This window comes from Suncus etruscus, chromosome 9 (genome assembly GCF_024139225.1).
Source record: "Suncus etruscus isolate mSunEtr1 chromosome 9, mSunEtr1.pri.cur, whole genome shotgun sequence".
Taxonomy (NCBI): Eukaryota; Metazoa; Chordata; class Mammalia; order Eulipotyphla; family Soricidae; genus Suncus; species Suncus etruscus.
In genome coordinates this window covers 29,476,987-29,491,384 of record NC_064856.1, presented here as the reverse complement: position 1 = coordinate 29,491,384, position 14,398 = coordinate 29,476,987, and the positions used below count along the sequence as shown (strand labels likewise).

Genomic DNA, 14,398 nt, shown 5'->3' with positions numbered 1-14,398 from the left:
CCTGGATCGGCTGCTTGCAAGGCAAACGCCATTGTGCTATCTCTCCGGGCCCCAAACCCCGAGATTTCTAATGATAGACACATAGCACGAAGATGCAAATCCTGGGGCTAAAGACTGGGTAGAGACTTGTCTCGCATGAGGCAAACTCGGTTCTATTACCAGCTTCCCATGTGGCACCCCAAGTATCACCAGGAGTGATTCCTGAGTGGTTAGGAGTTATCCTTAAGCATCACCGGGTGTGGCCCAAAACAAACAAAATAGAAGCACATCCTAATGCTTCCCAGGGCCTACAAAATCCTCTGATATGGCTCCTGGATTGATGTTTCTTCTACATGTACTCTAAGCAGCTGAGGGCTTTTCTCAAACATACCAACAATACTTCAAATTTGGTCCTATCCTCCAGTCTTTACACTTACCCTCCCCTTTGCTTAAAATACCTGTTCCCTCACGTTTCATGGCTGATCTCAGATAGATGTTTCCTTAAAGAAGCCTTCCCCTTCACCCCGCGCCTGTTCCATCACTGTCACTTGTTACTATATCTCATTCATTTGTAATGTTACTTTCCCTCATTAGAGGAGCAAAGTCTCCAAGGGAAGAGATAGTGACCATTTGTATTTCTTCACAACATCCCCAAAGACAATTCAAAATTACTTAATTCCATACTGAATACATATGCCAAACTAGATCATCGCTCTCAAATGCATCCAACTGCTGAGTATCTCCCTCTGGCCTCGGTTCCCTTCTAGAAGCTATCAAAGCAACCATGCATAGTTAAGGAAGTTTGTTCATGGGGCCGGGGAGATAGCATGGAGGTAAGGCGGTTGCCTTGCACGCCGAAGGACGGTGGTTGGAATTCCGGCATCCCATATGGTCCCCTGAGCTTGCCAGGAGCGATTTCTGAGCGTAGAGCCAGGAGGAACCCCTGAGCGCTGCTGGGTGTGACCCAAAAACCAAAAAAGAAAGTTCGTTCAACTGACAAAGTATAGGGCCCTTTAAGACAGAAAAGGTGAGGGTAAGATCAAGACAAGTAAAAAACTATGTATGTATTGAAAAAGAAAAAAAAAAGCAAGGGCCTAAGAAAAGAAAATTCAAAACTCCTATACCAGGAGCACTTTCTCCACCCCAGCGCTATCAACACCCCCATGGTGCTCTCCACTGTGGAGGGGAAGCACCCCGCCACCAGAAGCCAGCCACGGGTGATTGATCCCTCTCAGACAAGAGGCAAGGAGATCAAAACGATCCTAAACCACAGTGAGCCCCACGAAGGGCTTAAAACGGGGTGATGGGAAGGGCGCATATGTGAGAGCGGGAACCGAACTCCAGCTCGGTGTGGGTGTTTTCCCGGGGCGGGGCGGTTGGTTGGTTGGACGGGCGTAAGTAACCCAGGTCAGAGACCGAATTCCCGGCCCATGCAGACGAGCCAGAGAGGTTCGTTAAAGCGGACGGCACCCCTCCACTCGTGGACCCGCAGAGGCGCCTCAGAAAAAAAGACCCGTGACGTTTGCAACACGAGACTGCACTTAAGGGGACACGGGACACTCCTTAGACAGGAAGTGCCTCGCCCCCCAACCTCATGGAAGGCCAATGTAGAACGCACCCCGAGGTTTGAATTCCAAAACGCTTTCTCCGTCTCCACAGAGACGGGACCCCAACACCACCTCGTTCTGGGACAGGTGCACTGGGGGGGGGGGGGGCGCAACCTGGCAGGCAGGCAGGCAGGGTGGCAGGCAGTCCCCTCAGTCTGGCTAAACAGAGCCCAGAGAGATCACGAGACGCCCTTGTAGACTCGGGGAGACTGACGCGCTGAGACTGTGAAGGTTGCCCCCGCTCTCAAGAAGCGGGTGGCCAGGGGTTGAGGCGGGAGGGAGCCTGCCTCGGCCAGGCCTCGCGTCGCCTCGCCACTGCTTTCCCCTCACGTTGCGGCCGGGAGCTCGGCAGACGGACGACGGGCTCGACCAATAGGAAGAAGCCTTCCGTGGCGGCGGAGCCAATCAGCGCGGCGCTCGAGGGGAAGGGGCGGGCTCTCGGGCGAGCCGCTCGTTTTAGGCCGCGCCTCGGTGGTCGCGCGCCTCACTCGCCCCTCAGAGGGCCCGAGAGCGCGGTGGGGCCTGGCCGGCCGAGGAGACGCGAGTTGCTGAGGCGGCGCCTGTCGGTGAGGACGAGCGGTGAGCGAAGTCCAAGTTTACCTGACCCAAAGCAGCCGTGCCTCAGTCAGTCACTCTCAGCCCTAAGGCGCGGGCTTTGCTTCCCAGAAGCTCTCGGAAACGCTACCTTCCCAGCGCGTCACACCGCCGCCCCCCAGACGTGTCCCCAGAGACCCCCTCTTTGTGCCAGGCCAGGAACGCCTCCCCCCACCCCCCAAGTCTTACCCTGGATGGAGAAGGGAACGGAGAAGGAAATCTCAGCCGAGGACTAGAGCCGGCACTGCCCACACTTCTGCCGCCGCACCGCCTCACATTCAAACCCCGGCAAAATGGCGCGGCGGCGAGGCTACGGGCGCGAGGCGCATGCGCGAGGGGGTGGGGGAACGCGGCCGAGGCAGGGGCGGGGCCACGCGCTGAGTCACGCCCACTTTCCCGAATGTCCAATCGCCGCCGCGTTCGGCGTGGACTCTGACGTCACTCGCCCCGCGCGACCCGTTTTTGGCTCCGGCTGCTTCGGCGCCTCACAATCCTTGTTTTCCTGAAAAGAACCCGTTGGCTTTGGCGAGCGGCGGTGGCTGCTGTTCTCTTCTCTCTGACCTGTTCTTCTCTCTGACCTGTTCGGATCTGCTCTGACATCAGGCGCTTGACAGATCTCAGATGACTTTGAGCCACGCGTAGCCAAAGAGAACTTACCCTCCCTCATGGAACTTTTTTTTATGGTTTTTGGGGCACACCCGGCAGCGCTCAGGGGTTCCTTCTGGCTCTATGCTCACAAATCGCCGCTGGCTGGCACAGCGGATCATGTGGGATGCCGGGATTCGAACCACCGTCCTTCTGCATGCAAGGCAAATGCCCTACCTCCATGCTATCTCTCCGGCCATGTTTTTGTTTTTTTTGGGTTTTTTTTTTTTTTTTTTTTTTTTTTTATCGGGGAATGGGGCACACCCGATGGTGCTCAAGGCCTATTTCCTGGCTCTGCACAGGAAACCCCATGGGGTTTGGGGAGACCATTTGTAGTCCTAAGGATAGAACCAGGTTGGCAGCGTGCAAACCAAGCGCCTTAACCCCTATACTATCTCTCCGAGCCTGCCAGGGGCGATTTCTGAGCACAGAGCCAGGAGTGACCTCTGAGCCCCGCCGGGTGAATCCCTCAAAAAAAAAGGGGGGGGAGAATAAGGAGTACATTATTGGAGGCAGGAGGAGAGAAATGGGGAGAGGAAAGGAGGAACGAGGGGAGGGAGAGAAGAGAAAGGAGCCACCCATGGAGTCTGTGCCTCACCTCCACTCTACCCGCTCCCCCAGACTCTCCTCCTTTCCTCTCTCCTTTCCCCTTCATCCTCCCCTCCTCTCCCTTGCAACCTCTCTCGAGATTCCTTCCTTTCTCTTTCCCATCCTCCTTTCTTCACTCTTCCCCTCTTCTTTCTTCTCTTTTCCTGTCTTCTCTCTCTCCCCCCCCCCCCACACACACACACACAACTGGTGGCCAAGGAAGAGGACTTCAGGCAGGAACCGAGATCTTTCAAACTAATAGTTATGGACTGGCACCCTCCCAAAATAGGCCTATGGCTGCCTTGAGTGGGTTTCTACCTCCCAAGTGCTGCAGGGAAAATGGGTCTTGAGTATAACTTTTGGCTTCAAGCTGACAAGGCAAAGGAAGAGAGAAATAGCAACTCAAGGAAGCCAAAGAACTGACCTAATCCACTAAATTTGTGAGCTGGCCCCTGGCTGCGAAGTGGAGAGCTGCATCCTCTTGATGTCTCAAAGGCCCGCTGTGGGTCTGCTGTTCTCCAGCTGATGAGGCTCTCAGAAGCAGAACAGTCATGATTTCTGCCCTAGTGGTAGGGTTTCTGAGGATAAGAGGGCTGTGGTCCAGGGATGGGTCTGAGATGAGAGTCTGAGGACTCTGTCTGAGGACAGGGAGGCTTCCTGTAGAGCCCAAGAGAGGAGCCAAGCATAGGGCTATGCAGGTGGAGAGTGCTCCATGGTGGTGGGCATAGGAAGGGCACAGTCCTAAACAGAAGCATGGACAGGTGACATGAGTGGCGACTTTGCTGTGTGTGATGAAAACAGCCCATTTATGAGCTGGTGAGGACAAACAAGAAGAAAATCCTGGGCCCTGGGCCGGGAGAGATAACACAGCTGCGTTTGCCTTGCAAGCAGCCGATCCAGGACCAAAGGTGGTTGGATCAAATCCCGGTGTCCCATATGGTCCCCTGTGCCTGCCAGGAGCTATTTCTGAGCAGACAGCCAGGAGTAACCCCTGAGCACCGCCGGGTGTAACCCAAAAACCAAAAAAAAAAAAAAAAAAAGAAAAAAGAAAAAGAAAATCCTGGGCCCGGAGAGATAGCACAGCGGCATTTGCCTTGCAAGCAGCCGATCCAGGACCAAAGGTGGTTGGTTCGAATCCTGGTGTCCCATATGGTCCCCCGTGCCTGCCAGGAGCTATTTCTGAGCAGACAGCCAGGAGTAACGCCTGAGCACCGCCGGGTGTGGCTCAAAAACCAAAAAAAAAAAAAAAAAAAAAAATCCTGAGAAGTAACTGGTGCCATTTCTCTCTATTTTTTTTTGGGGTGGGGGTGTCACACTCAGCCTTGCTCGGGTTAGTCTTGGCTCTGCACTCAGAAATCGCTCCTGGCAGGCACGGGGGACCATATGAGATGCCGGGATTCAAACCACTGTTCTGGATCAGCTGCTTGCAAGGCAAATGCCCTACTGCTGTGCTATCTCTCTGGCCCTTGATCATCGAATGTAAACTAGTGTTGTCTTGCTGCATTTTTTACAATATGCAGTGTAATGGCCTCTGTCCATTTCATCATAGGGATTCAAACAGAAAATGTTATCCTTTTTTAAGTTGTTCTTTGAATCAACATACTGTGACAAGTCAACATTTTCTAAAGGGAAGTCCACATATGTCTATAATTTTTCTTCTGCCAGACCTTGTAGGAAAAGCGATTCTGATGTATTAAAAACATAGCTGGTAGCTTCCAAATATCTTTTTTAAAGAATCCTTCTGAGCTCTACAGTACTGCAATAAAACCTGTTTGTCAGTTTGTCTTCTTTGAGATAAAAAATTACATTACATTACATTACTTGTAGATCCTAGTGGCAGAGATAGATTCATAAAAATCTCAAATGTCCAAGGCCTTTTATGACAGGTGAGACAATGGACAGTGGAATTAAACTGACCCTGAAAAGTGTAAAAATAATAGACTCATTGAGCTGATTTTGTCTCTGCCAAGCATACTTTGAAGTTTTCAAGTCATCGAGATAATTATTTTCCACTTTATGTCTTTTATTTAAATTAATGGCTTTATTCAGGTCTTCATGGAGACCATTTATCAGAAATAGAAGTACTTTATGTGAATCTTGGTAGTTGTATCCTACAAATTGATCGTTTATCTTCTCAATAGTTATTGTAAAGTCTTTTGGACTGATATGGACTGGTACTGTCCTGCCCACAAGGCTTTCATAATTAGGCCAAATTCTTCTGCCACTTTACCTATATGCCCAAAGGATTCAACATGTTAATATAATCCTGATAATAGTTTCAATTGAAATAATCAGCCAAACCTGGAGCATTACAAGCATTGAAATATTGAGTTTATGTAACAAGTATTTCCTAAGTTCTGAAGCCCAGTGAGAGCTAGACCAGTTTCCCCCCTGGAACTGGACTGAAATTTTGAATTTGATTACTCATAAGCCTTGTAATCTCTACCTTAGGGTTAAATGTTGGCCTGTTTTTCTGATTACCTGTTAGAGTTGCTGCCAGTTTCCTAGTCTCTTTCTTTTAGATAGTTGCATTAGATCTGGTGAGGAGTAGAAATGCTTCAGTTTGGATAGTTCCTTATCCCACTCAGCAGGAATCTCTGACTTGGTTTCATCATTTGTAAGAATTCTGCTTCTGACAAGTGTAATGAGACCTAGGATTTCTTAGTGGAGCTGAAACTGTAGAAATTAAAGCAAATTGGGGCTGGAGATAAAGCATGGAGATAAGGTGTTTGCCTTGCATGCAGAAGGATGGTGGTTCGAATCTCGGCATCCCATATGGTCCCCCAAGCCTGCCAGGAGTGATTTCTGAGCATAGAGCCAGGAGAAACCCCTGAGCGCCACCGGTGTGACCCAAAAACAAGAAAAAAAAATTAAAGCATATCTTTTCCCTTAAATGAGATTACCTGATACCGTTATTTGATGATTTTTACCCAGATAGGTGAGTTAACTGTTAGTGTTTGTTTTGTTTTGTTTTGAGCCTGTACTTTCAGCAGTATCTTTCCACAGTTGTGTGGGACTTTTCTTGGGGTAATTCAAGAAATTTCATGAAAATAATGTTAAGGATAAAAAGTCAAGGCTTTTCTGCATGAGGCAACCAAGATGACGCCATTGAATACAATCTCCAGGGCCCAAACCTGGTAAGCTGGCTCCACCCAAAAAGGTGGGTGCTGATCCCTGCCTTGTGTTTGGGCACAAGAGAGTCATTATAAAGGACTGCTGCCTTGCTCCCTGTCTGCTTTTCTGCACGAGGCAACCAAGAAGACGCCATAATCTCCAGGGCTGCAATCTGGTAAGCTGGCCCCACTCAATAAGGTGGAGCTAGAGAAATGCAGCTGCTCTGTGGCCACATGCATCTCCTAGCCCATGAATCCCACCACAACATGCAGTAAAAGCCACACTACAAGGGTGTCAATGGGGAAACAAAGCAGGACAACAGTGTGTACAGAGAATGAAGATGACAGCTCTGATGACCTGAAGAGTATCAACCACATAATTAGCCTCTCAGATAAGGAGTTTAGAGTAGAAATATGAAGACTGCTCAGAACTCAAAGAAAGCATAGATCGAGCTGTACAGACCACAAAGGTAGAACTCAGAAAACTCCAAACTGAAATAAGAGGTGTGAAAAACTTGGTAGATGAAATGAAAACCTCAATGGAAAGCCTCTCCAACAGTAACAGCATCTGAGGATGAGGTCAGTGAGCCATAGTATGAAATCGCAAAACAACTCCATACATCAGAAGAGATTGGAAAAGAACCTTAAATGATCATACAATGGATAAACTACTCAAAGAATGTGAACAGATGAAAATAGAAGTCTTTGATAAACAACAGAAATGCCATAGAGGGTCCAGAGAGATAGCACAGCGGTGTTTGCCTTGCAAGCAGCCGATCCAGGACCAAAGGTGGTTGGTTCAAATCCCGGTGTCCCATATATGGTCCCCCCGTGCCTGCCAGGAGCTATTTCTGAGCAGACAGCCAGGAGTAACCCCTGAGCAACGCCGGGTGTGGCCCAAAAACCAAAAAAAAAAAAAAAAAAAAAAAAGAAAGAAACACCATAGGAATCATTGGAGTCCTAGAGACCCAAGAAGAGAATAATGAGAGTTGGAGGAAGAGTGAAAAAAGGAAGAGGAGGAAGAAGAAGAGGACGAAAGGTAAGAAGAAGAGTAAGAAGAAAAAAGAGAAGTAGGAGAACGAAGAGAAAGAATATGGGATGGCAGAGGAAGAATAAGAAGAGAAAGAAGAGGAGAAAGGAAGAAGAAAAAAGAAAAGAGGAGGAGGGGTGGGGTGGGGTTGAAAAAAAAAGGAGGAGGAGGCTAGGATGTAGTTCAGAGCAGATGACTTATAGGTATCAATGCCTAGATTTGATCCCAGATCATCTTGTGTTCATGCTCTAATCTCACAAATTATGAATTTGTGTATATCCGTATGTATAAAAATATGTCATATACTTATGCATGCTCACATATAATAAAGCAACTGCAAAAGAAAGTCAAGTCATGGCCATATACATCCTTTTCTGTGTTTTTTTTTTTTTTGGGTCATACCCGGTGGTGCTCAGGGGTTACTCCTGGCTGTCTGCTCAGAAATAGCTCCTGGCAGGCACGGGAGACCATATGGGACACCGGGATTCGAACCAACCACCTTTGGTCCTGGATCGGCTGCTTGCAAGGCAAACACCGCTGTGCTATCTCTCCCTTTTCTGTGTTTTAATGATTGAATTTTGAGAGTTCTATGAGCACATTCAACTATGCCTTGTCCTTGAGGATTATAAGGGATTCCAGTGACTTGTTGGATTAGTCATTCTTTACAGAACGATTGAAAAGTTTTACTAATGTAAGCTGGGGCATTATTGGTTTTGATGGTATGGGGAACACTCATGACAGAAAAACACTGTAGTAAAAAGGAACAGATTTATCTCTCTCTCTCTCTTTCTCTCTCTTTCATTTTTGGGCCAACCCGGCAGTGCTCAAGGATTACTCCTGACTCTACTCTCAGAAATTGCTCCTGGCAGGCTCAGGGAGACCATATGGGATGCTGGGATTCGAACCACCATCCCCTTGCACACAAGGCAAATGCCCTACCCCATGCTATCTCCCCAGCACCTGTTGTATATGAAAATACTTAAGATTATTCTTTGCCTGTTGTTCCACCTTGAACTTCCAGGTGGGGGCGCTGTTGAGAGCAGAATACATAGTTTGGGAGTGAGATGTTCAGGGTCTTTTGCCAGAGTTGGCTGGCTGGCTCAAGGTGCGTTTTGGAGCTAGCAGCAGATTAAGGACTCTCTTTGCCCAACCTTTTACCCCTTAACCCTCCTGTCTGTGTGCATTATTTGCTGCAGATAAATATTACCAAGATCTCCCTCCAAAAGGGGACCAGAGGATGGGAATCAATTTCTCATTCTGGGAGCTCTTTGCAGATACACAAGCAACCAACAAATGAGTAAATGGAACCCAACAAATGAGGCAACAGGCCCCCAGATTTATCCCTTAAGAAATCATAGGGAAGGGCCCAGAGATAGCACAGCAGCGTTTGCCTTGCAAGCAGCTAATCCAGGACCAAAGATTGTTGGTTCGAATCCCGGTGTCCCATATGGCCCCCCGTGCCTGCCAGGAGCTATTTCTGAGCAGACAGCCAGGAGTAATCCCTGAGCAACACCGGGTGTGGCCCAAACCCCCCCCCCAAGGAAAAAATCATAGGGATCTGACCAAGGTGGTGGTGCAGGGCATAAAGCATCTGCCTTACACACACTAGCCTAGAATGGGCCATGGTTTGATCCCCCCACATTCCATATGGTCCCCCAAGCCAGAGATGATTTTTTTTTTTGGGTCACACCTGGAGGAGCTCAGGAGTTACTCCTGGCTCTACACTCAGAAATCGCTCCTGGCAGACTCGGGGGACCATATGGGATGCCGGGATTCAAACCACCATCCTTCTGTATGAAAGGCAAACACTCTACCTCCATGCTATCTCTCCAGCCCCAACCAGGGCAATTTCTGAGTGCATAGCCAGGAGTAACCCCTGAGTGTCATTGAGTGTGGCCCCAAAAGAACAAACAAAAAAGAAATCATAGGGAAGGCCAAAGAGAAAGCACAGTGGTAGAGCGTTTGCTTTGCACATGGCTGACCCAGGATGAACCTGGGTTCAATTTCCAGCATTCCATATGGTCCTCACACCTGCATGATTGATTTCTAAGCACAGAGCCAGAAGTAACCCCTGAGCTCTGCCGGGTCTGGCCCAAAACCAAAAAGAAAAAAATAATGTCATAGGGACATAGGACATTGGGACATAGTCAAGAGAGTAAGTATCAATCACTGCATGGAAATATGGTTTGTTTGGAAAAAAGTTAAGATGTGTAACATCCATCAGCCATAATTCATTTGTCTGCAGAATTTGGGTCTTAGCTCCAGCTACATGTGAAACACAGTGTAATGAAGCACAGGCATGATATGCCTGGATTATCTGTCTGGCTTGCCTTCATGGAATGTGAGAATGCACATGAAGGCAGCAGGTATTTGTGTGTAGGGCTTGATGCTCTTCCATGAGTTATGTAAAAACAGGTGCCCCCAGGTGACCAACAATTTCATTTCCTTGAGCTATCGACCCTGGGAGGCCAGAATGAGATGAAATATGAGTAATAAGAATACCCAGAGACAACAGAGATGAGGGCTGAAAGGACTAGCCTGTGGTATGAAACTTACCACAAAGAGTGGTGAGTTCAGTTAGAGAAATAACTATACTGACAACTAGCATGACAATGGTAGTGCGTGAAAGAGAATGTTTGTCTTGAATACAGTCAGGGTGTGCAGGAGGAGGGAGATAGGGGTATTGGTGGTGGGAATGTTGCACTGGTGAAGGGAGGTGTTCCTTTTTATAACTGAAACCCAACTATAAACATCTTTGTAATTATGGTATTTAAATAAAGATATTAATAAAATATGAGTAATGAAAATAAGTTCGGAGTGTTTTTGCAAAATAGCTTGTAATTGCTGAAACAAATCCTGAACCAAATGGTAATGCACATTTAGGGAGGCTATAACAATTCCAGGACAACCTTGTATGCTGAGTCATTTACCAAGTTACATGGGTCTGACACATTGAAAGTATGTAAATCAGTGTGACGAGTTTCACTTGTTGGGCGGGCTTATACTTTGTAGAAACTATTGTGGTAAGGGGTAAGTAATACCACCATTTGCTGATGAAGAGTCATCTATGTAAAACACCAGAGCATTATGGATGGGAGAAGAACAGATTATTGAAGAAATTACAAATGGTGTCTGTAGAAAAGCAGCCCTTATGATGGGCTTGGATGGTGGTGGAAACATGGAGGGACCTTTCTCTGCCATCCCAGGCCACGTGGCTCTGCAACCCCCTTCAACCAGTGGGTATCTCGGTCCAGGAAAGCGGTGGGTAGAAATCTCACAAGCAGGCTTCAGGAAGTATCAGTTTTATTCATGCCCTGTCCACCACATGTGTGGTCAATCTTAACCATTTACGCATGCTATCCTTAGCTTGCCCTGCATCTTAACTTCTTTCAGCCATCTTTCCTCTGACCTCCATGCTGTCAAAATTCTCTAATCCTTTTCCCTTCCAGTCAAAGGCCTTATCTAACCTTCCCAAGACCCCTCCCAGGAAAGGGCAGGTCTTGCAGGTAGTTACAGATAAATCCAGGGTGGAGTCACAGGTGTCCTTCTAAAAAAAATCCCAGGCTTTTCCAGCCAGGTAACAGAAGGAAATTTATCCTGAGAAATCAGCTAAAGCTCTTTGAAGAGCTTCACTGAGGGCCAGAATGAATTCAATTTCCTTTTTTGGAATAAGCAAGATAATATTATGGGGTCATAAACTGTCACTGCCTGCTTGGTCTGGAAGCTAAGGGAATTCACAGGATTCTTTTCAGGAAGGTAGGTGCATGGAGTCGGTGATGGGAAACAGAGATCAGATACTCTGAAGTGAGACTGAAACTCTCTCCATTTATTCAATGTTACAGCAGGACACTTACACTAAATTTCTTGGCAAAGCATCATAAATGTAGACATAACTGTTAGTTCTCACACTGTACCAGACAAATGCATAGGGAAAGCTGCATGCTTTTTTGTTTATTTGTTTTTGGGCCACACCTGGTGACACTCCAGGCTTTGTACTCAGAAATCACTTCTGTCAGGCTCAGGGGACCATATGGGGTACAGATATTGAACCAGGTTGGTTCCAGGTTGGCCATGTGCAAGGCAAATGCTCTACCCGCTGTGCTATTACTCTGGCCCTTCATCTTATCTTTATATGCCCAGGATATAACCTTCAGTTTCTGTATTCCTCTACAATCTGCCTGAGACCATTCTTTGTACTGTGTGGTCAGCCATCTGGACCTGCCAGCAAAGTCAGTTTTCAGAGAGTGGTGTTTTTTGTTTTTGTTTTTTGGCCTTGTTCCATTTCTGTGTTGAGCCTGAAATAATAACCCTTAATATGACTGAACTTAGGCTAACAGCAAAGCTAGGTTTGAGGTGGTTAATAATTTTGAAACAGGGCTTAAGAGATAGCACGGCAATAGGTGTTTGCCTTGTATGTGGCCAATCCAGGATGGATGTGGGTTCGATTCCCAGCACCCCTTATGTTCCTCCAAGCCTGCCAGGAATGATCTCTTGAGTGCCGAGCCAGGAGTAACTCCTGAGCACTATTGGGTGTGGCCCAAAAACCAAAAAAATTTTGTAAGGCTATAAAGAATTGCTTGAGCATACACAACTGCTCATGACAGGGGGTGGTACATAAATCTAAATGGCCTTATAAATCCTTAAGATGCTAGTGAAGCTATGTCTCAAATAAGATTTACACCACGACCCCTATCCGTTTCCCTATTTCCTTGAGTGCGTCATAGAAATTGTGTGTATGGACAGCTAAGGTTTCTAGAGCCTGGTGCTCTTCCTTGGCCTTGGCATTTCACCCCCCCCCCTTTTTTTTTTTAAATTTTAATGAGGATATCTTTAATTCATTTCTAGACAGAAGATTATTGGGGAGAAGGGAGAGGTAAGGCCTCAGTAAAGAAAGCAAGTAGGGAGAGAGCCAACTTTCTGCACTGGAGTGGCTGCCAGACCCTGGTTGAGTTGCCTTTGTTAGCATGTATGGACTTGTTTCACAGTGAAATAAAGACAGAAGCTAAATCTTTTGCTGGCAGGCACTGTAAACTATAGTATTTACTATCCAGCAGAAAGATACAACTATGTAAGATGATATCTTCATGGGAAAATCTGAATCCCCCCAATTCCTATCAAAGGCAATATCCCGAATCAATTAATCCAGGACTAGATGTAATATTGAGGTAAATGGCCCAGTGTTCGACCGACAACTACTATATGGAGTTATTTCATTCCCCTCAGACGACAGATGATGAGGGAATGGAAGTAACCTTAAGAATGCCTAGACCTGGGCCCGGAGAGAGAGCACAGCAGTGTTTGCCTTGCAAGCAGCTGATTCAGGACCAAAGGTGGTTGGTTCGAATCCCGGTATCCCATATGGTCCGCCATGCCTGCCAGGAGCTTATTTTATTTTATTTTTGGGCTACACTTGGAGGCACTCAGGGGTTTCTCCTGGCTCTGTGCTCAGAAATTGCTCCTGGCAGGCTCAGGGGACCAGATGGGATGCCAAGAATTAAACCTACCTCTGTCCTGAGTCAGCTGTGTACAAGGCAAACACCCTATCACTGTGCTATTGCTCTGGCCCCTCAAAAAGTGACTTAGACTTCTTTTCTTCTTCTTCTTTTTTTTTTTTCTTTCAGTTTTTGGGCCACACCCGGCATTGCTCAGGGGTCACTCCTGGCTGTCTGCTCAGAAATAGCTCCTGGCAGGCACGAGTGACCATATGGGACACCGGGATTCGAACCAACCACCTTTGGTCCTGGATCGGCTGCTTGCAAGGCAAATGCCGCTGTGCTATCTCTCCGGGCCCGACTTACACTTATTTTGATTCACACCCACAAATGTTCAGGGATCACTCCTGGAGGGTTCAGAGGGCCATAATGATTCTGGGTATTCAACCAGGATTGGCCATGTACAAGGCAAGTGCTTTAATTCCTAGATTATCCCTTCAGCTGCTATGCCAGGTCTCCTTAAACTTTTACAACTTGTGAGGCTAGAAAAATAGTACAGCAGGTAGGATAGGGTACTTGCCTTGCTTGCATATAGCTGACCTATGTTTAATCTAAGCACCCCATATGGTCCTCAGATGCCATCAAGAGTGATCCTTGAGTCCTAAGCACCACTAGGTGTGACCCAAAACCAAAGTAAATAAATTCTTTCCCTAGAGGCCAGAGTGATAGTACAGTGAGTAGGACACATGTTTGCATATGACCAACTTGGGTTTGATCTCTGGTATCCATATGGTTCTGCAAATTCATCAGGAGTAATACCTGAGCACACTGATGTGGCCCCCCCCCCAAAAAAAAAAAAAACAAAAGCAAGTAACAACAAAAATAAAACAAAAACATTTTTTTCTCAGTTGGTCCCTGGACTCTTGCCCATGAGCCTAAGACCACAGCCTAATCCCTAGTGCTGCCACATGCACCAAGAGTGGCCTTCTAGCTCTGGTGTTAGAAACAACAGCATCCCACACCATTTCTGACTACAATGCCACAACTAAAGTGGCAAGTTTCCAAGTGAGTCACTCAACTAAAAGGTTTTGAGCCAGGAAATGTGACTCCTGGCAGCACCTGTGGGAGCATCGTAGCACACTGCAGAGAACACTACAACTAGAAACTGCATGAACTGGAGCCAGAGAGATAGCACAGCGGTGGGGCATCTGCCTTGCATTCGGCCAACCTGGGAGGGACCCAGTTAGACTCCCAGCATCCCATATGCTCCCCTAGCCTGCAGGGCAATTTCTGAGTGCAGAGCCAGGAGTGACTCCTGAGTGCCACTGGGGGGCCCAAAAACCAACCAACCAACCAACCAATCAATCAACAAATAAATAAACAGCCACCCTGATTGCCACAGATTATCTG

The 14,398-nt window shown here is 47.3% G+C and overlaps 1 protein-coding gene across 1 annotated transcript in view; it reads right to left on the bottom strand.

Moving 5' to 3' along the window:
- Window positions 1–2,484, bottom strand: part of CSE1L (chromosome segregation 1 like) — a 65,713-nt gene extending 63,229 nt beyond the window's left edge. Inside the window, exon 1 of the mRNA XM_049781319.1 lies at window positions 2,370–2,484. The gene's annotated coding sequence lies outside the window, so the exon portion shown is untranslated. The remainder of the gene's footprint in view (window positions 1–2,369) is intronic.
- Window positions 2,485–14,398: the final 11,914 nt, after the last annotated feature.